Consider the following 22314-nt stretch of genomic DNA (forward strand, 5'->3'; position numbering starts at 1 on the left):
TGCAGTCTAGACACAGCCTCATGAGATAGGAAAATGCAGAACAAACAACAAGCAACATAAACCTGAAGAGTTCTCATCAACAATTAAAATTCAAGATTTTTGCATATTGTTTCTCAGTAAGAGCCAAATCCTGTTCATCATTCTGCAGGTGCATACAGACCCGGGCACAATAGAACTGCTGTGATTCTGAGGAGTAGAGTGGGATTTTGGGAGTATGCAGAGGTGACCAGGCTCCGTGCATACCATAAAGTTGTGTGTCCAGGGACACAACACTTGGACAACCCTAACATCGATCCAACTACTCTATATGTTAAGAGTGAAGCCACTTGTTCATGCTGCATACTGGAGACAGGATTTGCCATTAAATGTAATTTAACCCTTGTATATCCCATTGCACTGAGCTCCAATGCAACAGACAGATCTGTGTGGAAAAGCAGAATTATTTTACCACCAGTTGAAAGAAATGATTTATAGTTTGTATTTGCTATACTACTGACAATGAACACTGCATTTCCATATTTACGATTTTTTGAAGGTTGTAATGTCTATTATCAGCATGCATTCAATTGTAACTACAATTTAATGTTGTGTTTTGTTTTGGAAATATACTATAAGGCTTTTGGGTACTGAACATCCTCTGCAGAGAGATGAAGGGAATAAATGTTGCTAGGGTAACAAGCCTGAGCTCATATTGTTTAGAGGAGATGGCATGCAGGAGTAGTATCATGGACCAGTGGTTAAACCAGGGAAATTTGGGCTGTATTTCTTACTCTCAGTTCTTTGCTAGGATCTTGGGAAAGTTTTTAAGTAAAATAGTCCAAGGGATATTTATCATTCCTCAGTGATAGCAGGGCATAGATTACTTATCTTTCTGGTTATTCACTTTTAATATGAGTAGGAAGATCCCAGAGATATTTTATCTGTTATTAAAATATCAACAGTATGATTAAGAGCCCTCCATGAAATGAAATGGGGGGGGGGGCAAATTTAATAGCCACATGACCTAATGTGCTATATTTTCTTGTTATGCTAGTTGCTGCAGAGAGCATATCTGGGATTTACCCAGTGCATTTACAATCTAATTCTATTTGCTTTCTGAAGAACACAGACTGATGAGCTGATCGGCCATGAGGTGTGGAATGTAATCTTGTAAGGGAAAGCAGCCATTTATATAATCTACAGATAAAAATGCCATTTTCCTGGGAATGCTCTATCCTACCTAACATTGTCTGCCAACTATGAAGATGGGAGGATTTGATGATATGAGCATTTGTCAACTGAGAGCCACATTCCTGCTAGTTCTCTGCTTCAGTCTTGGAGATGTCTGAAGAGCTCAGAAGAGAGAATCCACCAAGTTATGTGTCTTGCTAGATGCCAGCAGTTTCAATCAGACTTTCAACAGTATCACATCAAGGAAATCCAGCTCATATTTTGGAAGTGATGAACTCACAACTGCTGAGATTTCCATACTGGTATGAAGAGAGTCTGGAACTCACTCTGGGTCCCAGAGGATAAGGAAAGTGAAGGCAGATCTATCTTTGCAAAGGCATCATCCATCTTGCAAACAAACCAAGCAAGTTACCCCGTCCCTGACCCCCACTGATAAGGTGGCCATAAGGAGGCAGGGTTTCTTTCTTTTAAAAGGATAGTGAGACACATCAATTTCAATGCAGGATCTGGTCAGGATAATCTTCAGGTCTTTGCGAGGACTAATTTATGCAGCAAGAGCCATAGGAAGAGTCACCCTAATGGTTTCTGTAAGTTAAAGACTTTAAATACAGTTTAGTCATTTGATATGCAGAAAAAATGGAAGTCTAAGAAGTTGTGTGTAAAGTTTATATTCTGTCTTGTATTTGATTCTATTCTTACATAAATATCTGACATTAGTGGGACAGAAAGGCTCATTTAAAATTATTTTTTTAAATAAAATGGACTAGACCAAAGATATTTTAGCAAATCCACAATCTCAAACATCACAAAATAATTTTAAAAGATATAAATAGGTTTACCCTACTATTTAGGTTCAAATATCTCTATGATAAAAAGAATAAAAATATTTTACCACTTCTCGGTATTGAGACCAAATGGCCTTATCTCTATATATTGTCAGAACAAAAAAGCAAGCATCTGCACTCAGGCTGGCTAGGTCTATAAGTTGTACATTTTGGGGTAATCCAATCAGTGAAACAGATGTTGGGCTTTCACATTAGTCGTCTATTAATCAGGACATGCATGCGAATTGGACACACACAGAGATGATTTCAAAGCAGAAAGCCGCAGCTTTATTAACCTCACTTTAATGGGAGAACTAGTTCTTCCTTCCCCTTCCTCCCCCCCAAAAATCAGGCATTATTTTGGTCAAGTGCAGTCTTAAATGGCCTGAATGTCAAATAACCAATATTCAAGTTTAGCTCCCTCAAGGTAACTCCTTGAATTCAGCATTTGAACTTTCTTTGGGGTAGGAGAAGGAATAGGGAGAGAAGGAATAGGGGAGAAATAACATTAGGTGGAGTGAAGTTTTCACTTTGATACAGATACTGCATCCTTCTTGTGCCAATGCTCATGCAGAGGATCAAAAACAGTTTCTCATTTGCTGCTGTTTCCATTTTGTGCTATGGGTTAAGAGCAGTTATTTTGCCCTCATTACTAATTGTTATTCTGAAGGTTTCTCACTGGCACCCTGTTTTCCAGATGCCTGTTCATTTCTGCTTGACAGCTTCATGTGGGAATTTGTGTTGGCAACTGGAGTACTTGCCCCAAACATATTTTGAATTGGCTTCTAATTCTGGTGGACTTGAGCTTCTGTAAGTTCGAACTCGGGTGGTAGTGTAGACACACCCTAATGTAGTGTTACTGCTTGATGCCTGGGTTTCAACAATGCTTTGTTTAGTAGAACTAATTTTGAGCCCCACTTGGCCTGCTATATTTGCCAGCTTGCAGCTGTGTGCCACACTAGCATCACATACTTACAAGACTCTCCCCACTCCAAATTGATTCCTCACTGACGGGTAGTTGTCTGGTATTGCAAGCTTCCATGAGGTGATTGTCAGAGAGAGTCTCATTCTGGTTTTTTTGCACTTCAGAGTGGGAAAAAGCAATTCGCAAAGTTCCATGAAAGTGGCCTTATGCATGCAAAAGTTTTGTAGCCACTGTTGATCATCCCATACCTGCATCTCAGCACGGTCCCCACCAGTCTGTGCTTATCTCATGGTACCAGAATTGGCATTATAATCTGTCCAGAGGATCGAACGCTGGTGGCATTTGCAATTTGCATATCTCAAGTGCTTCGCAGAACAGTATGTTCATGGCCTCCATGAGTCTACAGTCTGAGACTTCTACAGATTGGCTTTTACCATACGCCTGCACATAGCATGAGGAGTGCGCAATTTCATGTTTATTGGTTATAGAAAAACTACCAAGGAGAATATTTTTTAAAGGTTAGCTCATTAGCCTTGCATTCAATTCTCACCAATTTATCCAGGATTATCATAGATTAATCTAGGAGCCCAGTCCTGCCTGAAAGTCATTTTACATACATAGGCAGACCCATTGTGCTCATCTACATAAAGTGATTCTTACATCACCATTTACAGGAATGGGCCTGAGTAAATGGATGAAATAATCTCCTTTTAGCCCTTCAGTGGCTAAGAGTGAGCTACACCAGATTACCAGTGCATAACTACTATTAAATCTTTAATGAATTTTCAACTAGATAAATGTAGTGCTATTAATACATCTTACCACAAGTTTGTGTGAGTTAACGCTATTAGGTTTTATGACACTAATAGATCTTGATAACAGAAGCTGTCCCAAACTCTTGGGAGAAATCACATGATGTAACAGGTTAATCTCTGTATGCATTTTGTATATGTACAGGATTCCCAGCTTTGCATTCCTTTCCCCTGTGAGCTAGCACTTCATATCGTGAAGAATAATGGATTTTAAATTATTCATTTCATATATTTAGAAGTCCTTGCAGGATAATTTGATACTGGCAAAAAAATAGACAGATGCCCCTAAATGCAATAAAGCAGATCTGAAAGAATATGTTAAATCATATTCATGTCCAGTTAAATGAAAGCAGTCATTTTTTTCTGAGGATGGGCTCCAACTTTTGTAGGGTGGATATTGATGGTACTAGAATTTATATAACCCACATTAGCCATAGTCTTAAAGCATGCTCTGTCTCAACAATTAGAATGTAGACTATAAAACTCAGATTCCAATCAATTAATTGCCCATTTTATCCCACAGGTCCATTTCCATAGAGCTTGCTCCCTGTTGTTCTCAGGAACTGAAAAAGCCTTCATTCAAGAGCTTTAGCAATACAAATCATCACTGTCTGAACTACATCAAATCATTACAATTTTGTTACCATTTTAAGCACTAATAAGCTCCCATCTTTCTAACACACTTCACAAGCCTGCTTACTGATATTCTTTCATTCCATGAAAAAAACGAAATGTTCTTGTTAAGCAAAAAGATTCAGACAGCTTTTCCTTTGTCCTCAGTATACTATACATCATATTACATGATATTAGGAAAGGGTTTTGAGAGCCCTGATGTCTACATACTTTACTTAAAAAAATAAATCTGGAAACATAGCCATTACAAAATGGTGTTATATGACTTTAGGCGTAGCAACATATTTGATATCAATAAATTAATGGAGATAAATTTGTAACTTCATTTTCAAGACTGGCTTAAAGAGAGTTTATTCACTACATTTACTGACAGGAATATACTTTAGTTCTTTTTGAATTATTACATTACTAGAAAATTATCTGGCATGGCTCAGATCCTTAACTCAATTAATTTTTGGAGGTTTTGTTGGGAAATAAAAGGAAAATGTACATGCTTCATTGAAATCATTGCTCTGATGTGGGCTGGGAATGAGGGTTCAGTATGCAGGTTGTCCCGGGGAGAGAGGACTACCGCAGCCCTCTCTCATCACAGCAACTTGAGGCCAGGTGAAAAGTGCCTCTCCATGGCCACTGTAGCTCCAGCAGGCACAGCCTGGGGGAAAGGGGTTCATGTCCCCCATCTGGGACAGGTTCAGATTCATCTGCCCCCTGTGCTCCCCAGCCTCAGTGAGGTATGGATCAAACTGTGCACTTTCCTCTTGCTTCCCAATGAAGGCGAACAGCCATCAGTATTTTTGTATGAATTGAGGGGGAGGGAGATGAGCTTCAGAACCACCTGGCCTTCCCTAAAGGGTGTAGGAAGGGATGCTCAGAGCTGGGGCAGTCTCAGGCTATGTCTAGACTGCAAGCCTCTTTCGAAAGAGGCTCTTTCAAAAGATACTTTCGAAAGAGCCTCTTTCGAAAGAGAGCGTCTAGACTGCACGTTGAACTTTCGAAAAAGCGGCTTGCTTTTTCGAAAGAAAGCATCCAGTGAGTCTGGATGCTCTCTTTCAAAGAAGCCCTATTTACATTGCAGAACGCCTTCTTTCGAAAGAGGAACTTTAGAAAGAAGGCGTTCTTCCTCGTGAAATGAGGTTTACCGCCATCGAAAGAAAAGCCGCGTTCTTTCGATTTAATTTCGAAAGAACGCGGCTTGAGTCTGGATGCAGGGGAAGTTTTTTCGGAAAAAGGCTACTTTTCCCGAAAAAACCCCTGAGTCTGGACACAGCCTTCAAGAAGGGGTATATACAGGCAGACCCTTCACCTATCTCACGATTTTGTTTCTTTTGTTTATGTTTTTATGAGAAACACTCACATCCCAGGCATACCCCATTTTCCTGGCACAACCAGACCCTTACCTTGCTTTAAGTTATAAGAGAATGGTGTATACCAAGTTTGGTGGTCCCAGCTCTTACTATTGAGGAGGGGATCTTGAACAGACACACACAGACAAACTCTCTCAAATATATAGTAGATTTGCGTTGCTTTAGAAATATGAACAGCTCCCTTGGATTTCTCTACCCATTCCTAAATTACAAGAATAAAAAAGAATAGAGAACAGTTATAATTTAAAACTTCGCTGATGCATCAAAACTGGAATGGATATTAACAGTTTTTTAGAAGCAATTAGTGTATTTGAGGTCAATACTCATTTAATATGGCTTAGTTCTCCTATAATCTTAATATAATTTTGAAAATATTGGCTAATTAAATCCAATAGAGTTTGAAGCTCCACTGGAAAATATCAACTAACAGATTTTAAGAGAGTCATGAAAAAAATCAAATCAATTTACTCTAAAAGTGCTGAAAACATGTTTAAACTTTGAAAAGTGACTCTCAAACTGGCACCGTAGATTTAGATAATGACTATCCATCATTTGTTCAATTTCAGGTTGGCTCATAAGTAAAACTATTCAATTGCCAGACTTGCAAACTAATCCTGGCATTTGAAAATAAAGCAGAGTTATTTTTGGATGACATCTTAAGTAAAAGATGTGTGATTTGATCTGATAACACTTTTGATTGAGAACTAGAATAAAATCTAGCTCCCTCTACTTTATTGTATTAACACTGCCATGGTGATTAAAATATATATTTGCCATAACAGATACCAATTCAACTAGGGCTGATTAGAAAATAAGGTTTCCAGTTTGAAGAACATTTGAAGATTTTGGAAAATATGTGTCCCAATTCAGGAAAAAACCCCCATAAAACTCTGACATTTTGGTGGGTAGAATCAAAATAGAATGTGTTGGCTTTCCAACTACCTAACTTCCTTCTCCAGGAGAGTTTTACAGGCAGGCAGCTGGTGAGAATGATTTTTCTATAAATTGTATTTTAAAAAAAATTCCCACAGAAAGTATTGATTCTAGAGGAAGGACAATTTTCCATAGGAAAAAATTTCCTGACAGAAACTTCCCAAACAAATTGTAAATTCAGGAATAAGTAACACAGAGATGCAACAAATTGTTCCAATACTGTCATTTACAGGACTTGGGCCATTGCAAGCAGATATGACTCAAGGTAGAAATAGCATCAAACTCTATGTAATTACACAGGTGCAACTACCATTGATGGCAATGCCCACTGCACCAGTGTAAATTAGAACATATAATTGGACCCAGAGGAAAAAGATGAGTGTCATAAAATGGTGTAATTTTTATGACAATAAAATTTTGTTAAGGACCTGATCCATTGCCTTTCCAAGTCAATGGCTCTGGACCAAACCTAAGTCACTTATAATAATTACACATAAGGCAAAATGCATACACTTGTTTACCCAAGAGACAGGGCAATTATTCTTGTTAATAATTCCACCATATCTTTATAGCCTTCTAGTCTTTGAAAATTTAACTTTTCATGGGGTGCCTCTATAAAACCTCAGATAATACGCTTGTCTCCTTTCATACCAATGGCTATTTATTATCTCCACTTTGGGCCAAACTCAGATTAGTGGGTACTGATGATAATAGACTCCTTACACCAGAACTGCATTGGAAGTGTTTTGTTTTATTTTATTTCTATTCTTCTACTTTCTGTATGTAGGAACACATGGAAATGCTGGGACAAGTGAAATAATAAAACCAAAAGACTCCCTATGATTCCCAGAGGAAAACCAGGTTCAGTCGGACAAATAACAGAGTTTCTCTTTGATCCAAACCAATTAGATGAGCTGGAAGATATAGTGTAAGCAGGTAAGTTATACAATGGCTCCTTTCGCTGTCCTCCGGAATGAGGACTTTATTCTTGCTTCCTTCCCAACATCCTCTTAGTTCCCCAATGCAAAGCCATTTTTCATGGCATCTGCACTGTGGTCCACCTCTCATCAATAATGATTTTTTCTTAAATTAAATGAAAATTTGAGTCCACTTTTACTAGGGTCATTCAAGTGGGCAACATACAAGTGAGTTTCACTGCTTTTGTACAGTGTTTGTGATACAAGTAAGGAAAATGCAATGTTCCACTATAATCTAAAAATGGCTGTATGTTAATATTGCCATTTTTTAAGGGAAGGTGCCAATGAACATTTTCCCTCAGAAAGACCTAGTGTTGACATTTAAAAGTAAATCACCCATTGAAACCAATGAGGAAGTTGCTTGGGGAAGAAAAAAGTGAAGAATCAAATTCTGTGAATGTAATAGCAGTACCATAAAGTCTGTCAAAATGATTTGCTACAGTGGAAGAAACTAAAATCTCTATTACAGCACCTTAATTGCATTGCTGAAATGCAGATTCATTTAAACAGAAGTTGTAGCTTCTATCTGGTCTGGGGCACTAGGCAGTTGGTGAGGGGCATGGAGCTGAAGGAGGTAAGCTGGCTAGCTGCAGAGAGAATACCTTTGGTAGTACTAGGAAACAGCTCACTCTACTGCAAGTTATAAAATATTTTAAAGGAATATTGGAAAGCCCAGCAACATGCTAGCAAAAGCACAAGAGTTGCAGTGATCTGGATGTGCTTCCAACTCAAGCATGGAATACTATTGTATACGCTCTGTAGCACCACATCCTAATGCATGAGAAGATGCTAATCCTGTACTAGAACCAATACTTATGTTGACTACATTAGTCAAGCCAAGTGCCTTTCCCTCCCACTTCCCAGTCAAAGGGCAGCAAGAATTTTGCACATAGTAGCTAGAGATAAAATATCAAGAATGAATGTCACAGAAAGCAGATAAAACATTTGAATCTACAATGAGATCTATGCAATAAAAACAAACTTTTTCCAATCAGGGTCTCAGTATTTTCCATTTCATATTTATTGTGTTGGGTTCTGCAGTGAGTTCAGTTTCTCTGTTGGTATCTCAGAATGTATTTCAGTAATTTCATGTTTCTGTACTATAGTATATTATATAGCAAAATAATAGATTCAAAAGATAAAGTATTACTGAAGCAATGAATGAGCACAGAGTTTGATAACCGAGAAGTACTTAACATAAATTTTCCCACTGGGGCTTTTTAAATTTGAGTTGCCAACATGAATTCGGAGGGGAAGGAGGAGAAGGGAAGAAAGCACCATTATTGTCAGTGCAGAAACATCCCAACCTCTGCTTGTAAGCAACAGAGCACTACATTACTATCAAGGCACATTGAAAATATAACACACACTGAAGATCTGCATTTCAAAATTGAAAAGATATGACCTGGAAATCATATGCTTAATTTACTTGCGCAGGTACTATGACTGCACATGCAAGTCTATCTAGGCATTTATCACACACAATCTTACCATCTTCTTTTCATGAATAAAGGAACGGTGATGTGACTTACTGATCTTTTATATATAGTTATCTCATCTGATTTGTTGTGGAATTGCACCATTTGATTGCATAGTAAGTTAAGAAATCACACATGTTGTTGCATGCACAAATCCTCTCACAAATATTTAATTAGCTATGAAATAATACTTAACACTTGCTTCCTTATACAAATATCAGAGAGCTTGTATAGGCAAACCAGCAGTGACTGTCCTTACACACCCATCATCACCCCATACCAACAATTCATCAAACAACATCTTACTACCTAAGGCAACCAGTGATTCTCCTGTGAGATCATAATCCGACCTAATATTACATTTTTATTCAACCTTAGACCAACTGTTCAATGTGTTAATCAAAACATGCAGGCTGTTAGAATACGTCTTCATAATGTACCAACCCCTTATTTCCCCTCAGTAATGGAAAATAATTATGAAATAGGCAATGAACCTGAATAGGTACGGAAGAGGCAAAAGGGAACCATCTTGTGCCAGCTGTGCATGAGTTCGCTTGCTTACTGAAAAAGGCCTCCCCTCTCCTATCAGTACAGCACTGTAGCCACTATGGTTCTGGTTCAGGTACATGGAAAGAGAATTAGCAATTGTGACAAAGAGAGAAAAGAGGGAAATACCTGAGGCCAATCTCAGCTTCCTTAGTTGTTCTTTGCAAACTTACCCCTTAATGTGCCAGAATCTCCCAGAAACCCATGCGTGGAATTAGTGGGTGAGATCAGGACGGGTACTGCCATTTGATTCCTTCCATTGGAGCCAAGTGTGGGTCTTTAAGGCAGACACAAGTGAAGATTTAAATTAAACAAGTAGCTCAAAATCATAATATAATAAGTTAATTTTTTTCAAATTAAGTTTGCTAAAGTTAAACCCTTATTTCACATTATTAGTATGGCAGTCTTGCTGATGTATAAATAGAGCAAAATGTCATAAGAGTAACAAAAGCAAAAATCACAGTAAGATCCCAAAAGGGGCCACTGTACATTACATTTGTATGCATGCAGTATTAAGTTGCCACCTTACAAACACTAAAAATATGTTGTTTCATGTTGGTTGATTTGTGACCAGAAATCCAGAAAGGAAAACATTCTGGCTGACTGCAAAGAGATTACTAACATCTGTTGTTGGAGTCTGTCAGCAGAATAGAAACCATAGAACCCAGTAGTCCCTCTGACTTGTCTGCAACCCAGAATCACTTAACAATATATGACATTTTGCAATGATGAAAAATTAAAAGGTTCTTTTTAGCAAAATTACATGCTGTGAAAGAGGTAATAGATGCCGGGTGGATTGATGGGGGGACAGATTGGGGGTGTATGGAGGGGGGAGGGAATGCACTCTGCTGTGAATTTCTGTCTGACATAGAATGAAGACTATTAGAAAATTGTCATAAACTTAAAAAAACAACAAAACATGTAGATGGTATCATGAGCTTTTGTGGACACAGCCCACTTCTTCAGATGACCACTGTGCCCACAAAAGCTCATGATACCATCTACATGTTTTGTTAGTCTATAAAGTGCTACCAGACCATTTGTTGTTTAAGTTTATCCTGTACAGACTAACTTGGTTACCTCCTGAAGCTTCAGAAAATTATCAGTTTATCGTCTGTTCCCAAGGATGATATATGAAAATTAATGTGTATTTATGTGCACTATTTATCTATCTAGCTAGATCTCAATCTCAAGATCTAGATCCCTAGATCTACACACACACACACACACACACACACACACACACACACACACACACAGAGTCTGCACACACACACACACACACACACACACACACAGTCTGCATACTGTTTTATACCTGTTTAAATCTTCAGGAAGAAAAGTACTATGCTGCGCTTGAGGGCTCAGTGAAATGTCAAGGGAACTGGGGGGCATATGACCACCACCCTTCATTTAAAATAAATTATAACCCTCAGAAGACTATTGAGGAATGAGCTATGTGGGAGAGGGACTTGGCTGGGTATTGGTTTTAGTGAGGGAGGGGTGTTTGTGTGTGTGGGTGAGGAAGAGGGGCAGGAGAAAAAACCACTAATAGAAGCCGACATAGCTTGAACAAGCATTGAGATCACGGGGAAAAAAGTACAGAGAAGCTTGGAGTGGTGAGCAAAGAAATTCTTTCCTCTTTCATTCTTCCTGTGTTCAAAATTGTTGATGGACCCAGGTATCTTTGAGGCAGTCTCATGTATTTACAAAGAGAATACCAAATCCTAACAGAAACAGTGAAGGCTAGGACTATAACAGAGTTTAAAGAGAAGCTAGATATTTTCATGGAGGTTAGGTCCATAAAAGGCTATTAGCCAGGGGACAGAAATGGTGTCTCTGGCCTCTGTTTGTCAGAGGCTGGAGAAGGATGGCAGGAGAAAAATTGCTTGATCATTGTCTTCGGTCCACCCTCTCTGGGGCACCTGGTGCTGGCCACTGTCGGCAGACAGGCTACTGGACTAGATGGACCTTTGGTCTGACCCAGTATGGCCGTTCTTATACTTGGTTATTCCTTCTGCTGAGAAATAGGCAGAAATGTTATCACAATATATTCAGTATCAAATGACAACTGACATGTTTTAAAGTATGAGCATATTAGTGCCTGAAGGCCACAGAAGTAGCAAGGGACCCCTGCTTGTCCAAACATTGGGAAATAAAATTTAATTTTCCCCTTTTCTTGGAGGGAATGCTACTTGGGATGTTACTGAAACAAAGCTCCTGTGAATTATCAATTTTTGACTGGATTACTTTAATTACAAGATTGCCAGCAAACTAAAAGTTAAATTACATTAGCCTTGGAAAATCCATGATAAAAGTCCTGAGAACTACTTTCACATTGCATGAAATGCTGACTTGTCACTTTTTAGGTGTCCATTTCTTTGCAGTATTTTTGACACTAGAAAACAAGTTCTGGAAGTTGAAGCTGCTTTAATATTGCATCTATAATTAGCTTCATCTGTATGAAATAAAACAAATACATTTCCACTGATTTCTGGCCTTTAGAATGGGAAATAGCAAGTATGTCATTTGAAGTTGTTGGTGAAGACTAATATTTACTCACTGGCCCCAATTATTTGGCATGGGTTACATTGTCATTGGTCTAATTCTTATCCAATAAGTGGATACCATGACACATGCCACAGTCATGATCACAGCCAATATACTACAAACCCATGTCTTGAATTCTTGCTAACTAAAGCTTTATGATATTGGGAGATCAATTAAGTCTCTTGGTATTGAAACCTCAGAAGCTTCACTTCTGGAAACTTACTACATTCTGAAAATTGCAAATGTAGCTGTTTAATTCTCAGCCTTTTAAAAAACAAGAATCCTAATTTTCCTACCACTACAATTTTATACCAATGAAACTCCATTGAGCTTTAAGTAGTTAAGCCCCATTATTTCTCCAATGTACGAGAATCAGGTCTATTGCAACAGATTGTTAAAAAATATATATCTCTATTTTCTTAAGGCTTCATTCAGTGAGGTACTTAAACATGTGCACATTCAAGAAGTTGCCCTGAAGTAAATGGAACTATTCACCAAACTAGTCATATTGTAACTTGAACCAACACATTAAGTACTTTGCTCATTTAAGGCTTTAGAGTTGACAAGGAAGATGATTACAATCAAAAGATAAAAATTCTAATGGATCACTTCATAATGATCTGGATCTTTAAGCTTATTACTTATTTGGCATAATTTAATTCACTTTTCCATAAGGGCATAAGAAATTGAATTTTAGTTCATACATTTCTCTATGCCCACTTTATTTGGAATCCTAGACCTGCTTAAGATTAACCCAGAAAGACATCACTCAGTTTCATTTAATTCCTATTGTTGCTCAGATTTTGGCATTCAGAGAAGTGTATTTTGAGAGGATGTTTCAGCATGATATGTTGAGAATATATTTTAAGATGTTTGAAATAGTCAAACAGTCAAAATATTAGAGCTGTGTGTTTCCTTAAAATACAGCTGAATTTAGAAGTTTTCAGACTTGAATGATAATATTCTATTAATATTTTTTTGAGAAATAAATGCTTTTTTATATAGGGTCCCAATCCTGTCCCAAGTGAAGTCAATGGAAAACTCCCCCATTGACTTCAGTGGGAGTACAAACAGACTGTGAGGGCCGGGGCAGATGATGATTTTGCGGGGCCCAGGGCAGCACAATTTTGCGGGGCCCCTTTTTGACATGGCGCATGCGCAGGGCTTCTTGAAGCGCGGGGCCCGGGGCAGCCGCCCTGCCCGCCCTGCCCTATATCCGCCCTTGCTGAGGGCACATCTGTACTACAGCATTATTTCAAAATAACTCATGCTATTTGAAATAACTCATAAGCATCCTAACAGCAAGCCTGTTATTTTGAAATTATTTCAAAATAATGGGCTTCTTATTCCAAAATAGTAAACCCTCATTTCATGAGGAATAACGCCTGTTTCAAAATAGTTGAGAGTGGACAGTGCAGCTGTGTTTATTTCAAAATAATTGGCCTCCGGGTAATTTCACAGCTGCCCTGGTGGCCACACTGTCCACACCACTGAAAACTGTGGGAGGGGGACAGGTCGCCTCCCCTCATCATTGACTCTGGCCTGGACACACCCGTTGTCAGCTTTCAGGAGGGCAGAGCTGTGGAGGAGGAGGAGAAGGATAATGAGGAGGACAGCACTGACACCATGCCTGCCAGCCAGGAGATGGTCATCACCTTTGAGCCGGTAGCCCCCTCCCAGGATGTATCCCAGGCTTCAGCGGAGGCCCATCAGATGAGTTCCATTACACATGCAGGGGGAGGCAGTGGGCAGCGAGGGGCTGTGTGCTCCTCGCCCAGCCTTCTTGGCCTGGGGTTTGGACAGTAGCCGGTGCATGTGGGAGGCACATAAAGCACCATTCTGGAGCATCCAGCCCACTGAAGCTGCCACACAGGAACCTGTTGCTCCTTCCTACAAGGTTCCTGGACAGGCCTGCCTTACTCTCGACTCCATGGTGGGACACCTTCCCACCACAAGCCATCACAAAGGAGGCTGGGGACAGGGAAACACATCAGTGTTACACATGGCACAGGCTCATGCCCACACTCTCAAGCTGCATCTGCTTCCAGGGGAACCTGCCATTGGGAGGCTGTGGAGTGGACCCCAGTACCACCCTCTCAAGCAAGTGGTGTCTGCCACTCACTCATACCTCCCCAACTCCCTCCCCACCTCTCCTCCACTGGGCAGGGATAGCAGTCCTCTCTCTGTGGGATGCTACCACTTCCAGACCTGGTGTGCGTGGGACACAAAGGGAAGCTGAGCTGGCTCATCCCCATCTCCTGCCCACAGGCTCCTTGCCTGGCTGGCACCTTCTCATGCCTGCTTGTCCCGGAGTCATCTGTGCCCTGCAGGAAAGTGCCTGCTATCGAGGCCACAGATGGACTTGCTCAAAGTATATTGCCATCATCTGGGTCCCAGCACCTTTTGGTATTGGCTCAGAGATGAGGGCTAGGATTCAAGCAGTGTCTCCTGGGATGACTGCTCTTGTCACTTTTCTACACAGCTGGACCAGCTGCGAGTGTGGTGCATGAAACACCTCCCCTGCCATCCTTCCGAGGAGCACCTGGGCCTGGGTGAGGCGATTCCCCTTTCCAGGCTGGTCATCATCCTCAAGCAGTGCCACAAGGGCAGCCTGCATAAACTGTGCCAGGAAGTGCAGCATGAGGTTTAAGAGGTGGTAAGTGTTTTGCAGCAGCCCTGGCTCCATGTTGAGAGTGCTGTAGTGTCAATAACCACAGCATGTGTTGCGTTGTTTTGCCTACCTCCTTGACAGACAGCAAGGTGAAGAGTCTGAGGCATGGCTGTAGAGGGGAGCCCCTTTAAGCATGAGCTTCAGTTAGCCTCAGGCAGTAACTACAGGAAGCGACTCCCGTCTTGATGCTCTGCCCGAAGCACTTCCGGAGGGCTTTAAATGCGATTCAGGCTCCAATGAGTGTGGATGCGCTATTTTGATATAGATCCGCGCTATTTTGATAGGGATTTGTAGTGTGAAAGCATTATTTAGAAATAATTATTTTGAGAGTTATTATTCCAAAAGAATACCATAGTGTAGACATACCCTGAGATATTTATTACTGAATGTCACAATCACACCTTACTAAGACAACAGATGATAATTCAACTTAACAAAAACAATGTTTAGGTCAAAACGTTGTAAGCGCAGTCACTATTGGGCATGTTTAGAGATAAATAATTTTGATTCTCTTAAACTGCCCATGACCTAGCTCATCATAGTGTTTCTCTAGTTTGAATTTTTTTTTTGCTTTCTACCTCAGCATTTGAAAGGCCTTGAAGTCCTTACTCCAGAGGACATTTTGGATGCCAGTGAAACGTTTGAGTAAAATGGTTTTGCATGGGATATACAAACAGGTGCTGGTGCGGAACAAGGATTGAATGCAGACTTCCCTACTGCAACTGACAAGCAGGTTAAATTGTGAACTTAAATAGCTTAGCAGCTACTACTGCATGGCTCAAGAAATAGGCACAACCCATTACACATGCCAACGTACAGAGGGGGTTACAATATATAGTGGATCTGCAAAGATCAGACTCACCATGACACCAGCCTACGCCTGTTCCCTTACTCCTCTTTAAAGATCTGTGAGCTGGACTGAGAATCAGTTCAGTTTTGGTCCAATTTTATCCTGTGTCTAGAGCTTTCTCTAACTGCAGGATTTTATCTTTGGGAAAATTCCAGTGAACTTCACTGGGGGTTTGTCTGAGAGACTGCAATATTTAACACTAAAATGAAATTACTAAAGTCTCACAGTAGGGATACCCTATTGTCTTCAACTCAGTAATTCAAATTAGATTTAGCATAATTAATGTTATTTTCATATTGCCAATGACTCAGAATACCCTGGAAAGTAAGGTGCTAGATCAGCAGGGAAAACTCACCATTTCAGTTCAATGATCATAAGTGTCTTTAATAATATGTAGTAGTTTATAAATGATATATTACTAGAGCTGGCCAAAAAATTATTTTGTTTTCCTTGAATTTTTTAGAATGATTTTTGTTTAACAAAAGCACACTCCATGGGTAGAGGGGGAAAAATCGACTTTTATTTTTACAACCTGAACCAAAAATATATCTGGTTTCATTGTGTCAAAAAACCCTACAGTTTTCAATATTTCTAAGTATTGATAAAAGTGGAAAATATTGTGAAAAAAATCATGCATCAAAAAAGTTGACAAAAAATTCAACCATCTAAATATTACTGAAAATACCAATACATTAATAGAGGTTTAACCAAACTAAATATGTTTGCATGAGTGCACTTTAATATGTGGAAAAATATGCACAATTCTGAAGATATATTTTTGATGCTGCACATTTACAACATGTAATAGAAGTATCCAGGCTGAATAAAATCAGATGTACTCTTTTGTTCTGTTTAATGATCACATACAAGAAAGTGAATGTATTTAAGTTAATATGTGTAATTGTTCTCATAAGTCATGCAAGCAGTAATGTTTTCTGGTGGTTAGAAACAGGAGGAAGGTTTGAACAGTGAGTAGTTATGACCTTGTCAGAACCATGCAAAACAAAGCCACATGCTGCAATATTTTTGGCTCTCATCTTTGTTGCTCAATTGTTTGCTTTTATGAGCATTAAATTCACTCCAAAATATGAAACACTGCATAGCAGCGACTAAGCCTGTACTACATGGGGGTATGTCTACACTACAGAGTTAGTTCGAACTAATGGACGTTAGTTCGAACTAACTTTCATAGGCGCTACACTAGCACTCCACTAGTTCGAACTTAATACGAACTAGCGGAGCGCTTAGTTCGAACTAGGAAAACCTCATTTTACGAGGATTAAGCCTAGTTCGAACTAGCTAGTTCGAATCAAAGGGTGTGTAGCCCCTTAATTTGAACTAGTGGGAGGCTAGCCCTCCCCAGGTTTCCCTGGTGGCCACTCTGGCCAACACCAGGGAAACTCTATTGCCCCCCTCCCGGCCCCGGACCCCTTAAAGGGGCACGGGCTGGCTACAGTGCCCGTGCCAGGTGCAAGCCTGCCAGCATCCAGCTAGCAGACCCTGCACCTGGCACGGCTTGAGCCACCCACCCGATGCCCCCCAGCCCTCCCCCTCTTCCCGGGACCAGGCTGGCAGTTCCCGGGAGCTTGCCCGGGACCGCAAGAGGGCACCTGCCTGGGCTAGTGCGGACATCGTGGACCTTGTCCACGATCTCCATATTAGGCACAGGAAAGTGGCCGTCTAGGGCAGGAGAGCTGCCAGCCTGGCCACCCAGGAGCAGGTGTGCATGAAAATCAAGGGGGTCCACTGAGACCCCCGACCCTGAGCCCTGAGCTTACAATGGCCGTCCTGGGTCAGACCAAAGGTCCATCTAGCCCAGTAGCCTGTCTGCCGACAGTGGCCAACCCTAGGGACCCTGGAGGGGATGGACCGAAGACAGTGACTAAGCCATTTGTCTCGTGCCATCCCTCTCCAGCCTTCCACAAACCATAGGCAGGGACACCACTCCTACCTCCTGGCTAATAGCACTCCATGGACCCAACCTCCATGACTTGATCTCACTTCCCTTTAAACTCTGTTCTAGTTCTAGCCTTCACAGCCTCCTTCAGCAAGGAGTTCCACAGGTTGATTCTTTGCTTTGTGAAGAACAACTTTCTGTTACTAGTTTGAAGCCTGCTACCCATTCCTTTCCTTTGGTGTCCTCTAGTCCTTCTTTATGGGAACTAATGAAGAACTTTTCTGTATGCACCCTCTCCACCCAACTCCTGCTTTTAGAGACCTCTATCCTGTCTCCCCTCCGTCTCCTCTTTTCTAAGCTGAAAAGTCCCAGTTTCTTTAGCCTCTCTTCATATGGGACCTGTTCCCAACCCCTGATCATTGTAGTTGTCCTCCCCTCTCCCAGCCTCTCTCTTCCCCTCTCCCACCTCCTTTTCCCAGTCTCCTCCAGTTTTGTTCAATAAAGACAGATTCTATTTTTGAACACAATTGTCCTTTATTTTGTACATCAAGAAAAGGGGCTAGGGAAGGGTAAGTGGAAGGACGTGAGGGAGGAATGGGGTACGAGCCCCCGATGGGGAGGACTGGGCTGGCTCTGTAGGCTTCTGGGGGTGGAAGCTCTCCTGCAGCCCCCCAATTGTCCCCTCTCCCCAGATGGCAGCCTGCGGCAAGTGCAGCCGGTCTGATGGCCGAGTGCTGTGATGTGCCCAGTGTGGGCACTCCGGGCACTCCAAGCCAGGACTGGTTTGCAAGCGGGGCACCCCTGAGAACTGTCTGTCTGGGGTGGGGGTCGGGTCCCTTTAAGCGCAGCCCTCGGCTAGCCTGAGACAGCATCTCCACGGTCTAAGTCCTCCTCTGATGCCCTGCCGGCAGTGCTTCCGGCCATCCTTAAGCCCGGTTCACGGTCCACTTAATGTGGACATGCTAGTTCGAATTAGCAAAATGCTAATTCAAACTAGTTTTTAGTTCTAGACGCGTTAGTTAATTCGAACTAAGCTAATTCGAACTAATTCGAACTAAGTTAGTTCGAATTAGCACTGTAGTGTAGACGTACCCTGGGTGATACCCTCACTGTCTGTAGGCCATGTCTACACTTCATTCCTCTCTCGAGAGAGGAATGCAAATGCAGACACCTGAAATTGCAGATGAAGCGGGGATTTAAATATCCCACGTTTCACTTGCATAATCGCGTTATGGAACTATTTCAAAATAGAGCTATTTCGAGAGAAAAAGCATGGGGTTATTTCGAGATAAAACCCTTCTCTCGAAATAACCCTTACTTCTCTTTTTTTCTCTCTCGAAATTCTCTTACAATTTTGGGTGTTTGCATATGCATTCCTCCCTTGAGCAAGGAATGAAGAGTAGACATACTCGAAAGCAAAATACTTTACTAATCTGTTGCATTTTTCCAACTGGGGAAAACATGGGGGGGAGACTTTGTTTTTATATAATTGTATGCCATTCTCTTCACAATAGAAACTCTCAAGCAACCATTACTTGCTAATTAATTTTAGCATTAATTTAGCTAGAGCGTAAAAACAACTCTAGAAGTAAAAAGATAAAAGCTCGCCATAGGTGGTCTTGATGAAGGGTTCTCTCTTTCGGGAATGTGCAGATGGTTTGTGGGAAGACAAAGAAATATAATTAAGGAAAACCACATGTTTGTTATGGGAAGGTTACACCTGCTTTGAATGAGTGAAAATTTTTCCACTCAGAAGAATTTTAAAAGAGACAAAACCAAACCTGAGGAGTTGTAAACTCAAAAGTTATTCACACAAATAGGAAAAGAAAGTGGGAATTTATGCCACTTGTTCATTCCAGGCTTTACATAAAGGGCTCTGTATTTCTATAAACATCTTTAACCCCACACAGTCTCAAAGCAGTTTATGAATATTCATGTTTCTATAAATACAACAAACTTTTCAGAGCCAGGATTCCCTATATTTGTTAAAAAATTGAGATCATATTAAAAGGGATCATGGGATTTTTAGGCAGGTTGTAGCATACAAAGAGGTGGTGATGACTATCTTGTTTTGTCAGGAAAGTTTTAGATCGCTGAAATTGTGCAAACTAGTGCAAAGAGTTATGCATCTCCTTAGTTCTCTATGTTATAATGAGGACTACAGTTCTTCCATTCAAAGTCTATTATAAAGTACATACTTACCAATGCATACATCAAAAGAAAGTGAGATTGAAGAATAGCAAGGTAAACCTTACAATGAGGCCAGAATGTCAACTGGCGTACATTAGCATAACTCCATTGAAGCCAAGCCAATTTGTGACAAATGAAGATCTGATGCAACATAAAAAAAAGTAAGATTTTGCTCACACTATTCAAATAGAAGCAAAACAATTCCATTTTTGTTATACATAAGAATTGGTGAGCTAAATTATAGATTTACACTTAGAAATGGAAGGAATAATATCTAATTTCTTTAAGTAAATCTAATTTAATTTTGGTTTTCTTCTCCTCCAGTCAAATTGTACAACATATTTAAATTCTATGACATGACTAATTTGTTCTTTTGCCATCATAATAATACTTCTAGACAAGGATATCGCTTTGCCATTGAATGAGCTGAGTTAGTAGTGTCATCAAGTTAGAAACTAACTAGCGGCTCTCTTATTCATTCATTTTCCAAGAAACTTAGCAAGTGACAGGAAGAAATAAACCTAAATATATGAAATCTTCAATATATGTAATATATTGATATGTAATAGTCCAAGAGAAACTCAGCAAGCTCAAAATTATCTAGGCCTATAGTAATTTGAGGTTCCTTTTTTCCCTATAACACGCAGAACAAAGAAATAAGGCTAAATATAGCAAAAGGAAGCAAGAACTCTTTTTATTTTACCTCAGAGCCAAATTTGTCATGTATGCCATTAATTTTGGTTGACCTTTATAACATGCAGGCAACCTACAGCAATAACATTTTGTAACATTATACAGCAAACAAAAACTGAAGTGACATTAAATTCCACAAATTGTCCTGAAAATACATTTTAAAAGTATAAAAAGATATCCAGGTGTGGACAGTGGACTTACTGTGGGTGTGTACCTTCTGGTCTAGGCACAACATAGCGGCTGTTTTATCTGTCACCCTGTGTTGATGAAACAAAAGACAGGACTATGCAGCACTCTGGATCTGTGTAAGTTTTTTCATATGGTTGATGGATTTCCATTTCAAACGGCTAAATGTAGTGTCTTGCATGTAGAATAATAATAGAGATGTAGCCGTGTTAGTCTGGTCTTGCTGAAACAAGACTGCATAGTCCTGTCTTTTGTTTCAGCAAGACTAGAATAACATGGCTACATTTCTATTACTATTCCTGTGCTGATGGTCATTCTGGCCCTGAGGTAATATGTCTCTTCACATGACTTAACCTCTGTTACACTTTGGTTCCCTGATGTGATGGAAACCTCAAGGGTTAAAGCCAACTACCCAGTGAAAACTACTGGATGATGGTGAAACAAATTATTTTTATTAAGTGGAATGATTTTTTTTATCAAACCTAACAATTAGCAAATGGCTTTTTAAACTAGCAATTGCCCAATGCTTTTACTGGGTTTGCTTAAGGCAGCGCAGCATACAAACGAAAAATACAAAAACAAAGCCAATATAATGATAATAAAAACTCCATCCAAAGCCAGCCCCTCTATGGTTATTTTAGGGCAGGTGGTGGAGTTAGTTATAAATCTACTTTTACAACTTAACAACTCCTGGGCTTCTATTTCTAACACTTATACTTAGCCTAAATACAATACTACTATACAACACAAAATTATACAATTTACACAACGTGGTTAACAGAACTTAGATACACTTTACAGAATTACACAGTGAAATTAACACAATTTAACTATTAATTATACCAATAACCAATACATTTAAGCAATACTTACAAATCCAGCAACGATAACACCACAAAGACACACTAGAACTCGAAGCATGCTCAGGACTTGAGCACCCCTATCTTTGACTCGAAGGGTGGGGAGGCAGCCTCAGGGCGATTAATCCTTTAGCCAGGCAAAAAAAAGACACATTCCCTCAATACATGGAACCTCCATCAAACAAAGGGGTTGCGGGTCTTTTATACAAAAATTCAGTGTCTAATGCCATGCTAGGGTCTGCATTTGGCAGGGCCTGATAGGCTAGTGATGAGCTAGTATGACAATACTGCCTTATAGGAGTTTTCGTGATGTATGCATGATCCCCTCGTGGACAGGACTAGATAGGGCATGGTTAGTGAGAGATAGTTGTGGTTTATTACCTTATGTTTTCTTTTTCTCTTGCCTCTAAGACCAGTCAAGCTATGGTCAAACAAGGCTTATCTGTAACTGCAGCTAGGCGCTATCTAGTCATGATCACCTCCCTGTTTTCTGGTGCCTGTGAGTCTCAGGATGCCTGTAAGGTCAAATTCCGTTCACAGAAAACTGCATTGTGCTTCCCATGCTCCTCTGAGTATCTCACTGCCTGGGTTTTCTGTGAGGGGCCTTGTGTGGCAGGATGGGCTATACGCGAAAGCCTGCTTTACAACAACCTCTAGCTAAGTCACATTTTTGTTTCCACATCTTCTGATAGAATAAACTCTAACACAACAAAAGATCTTTTTGCCAACTCTCAGGCTTTTCCTCAGCTGGGTCT

At 40.3% G+C, this 22314-nt stretch overlaps 1 long non-coding RNA gene across 1 annotated transcript in view; it reads right to left on the reverse strand.

The window, feature by feature from the left end:
• The window catches only part of LOC102453339 (uncharacterized), a 91598-nt gene extending 69748 nt beyond the window's left edge, over window positions 1-21850 (reverse strand). Inside the window, exons 1-3 of the long non-coding RNA XR_016350127.1 lie at window positions 21573-21850; window positions 20715-20770; window positions 9836-9939 (exon numbers count right to left, since the gene is read on the reverse strand). This is a non-coding gene — a long non-coding RNA (uncharacterized LOC102453339). The remainder of the gene's footprint in view (window positions 1-9835; window positions 9940-20714; window positions 20771-21572) is intronic.
• Window positions 21851-22314: the final 464 nt, after the last annotated feature.

This window comes from Pelodiscus sinensis, chromosome 7 (genome assembly GCF_052426305.1).
Source record: "Pelodiscus sinensis isolate ZL-2025 chromosome 7, ASM5242630v1, whole genome shotgun sequence".
NCBI lineage: Eukaryota > Metazoa > Chordata > Testudines > Trionychidae > Pelodiscus > Pelodiscus sinensis.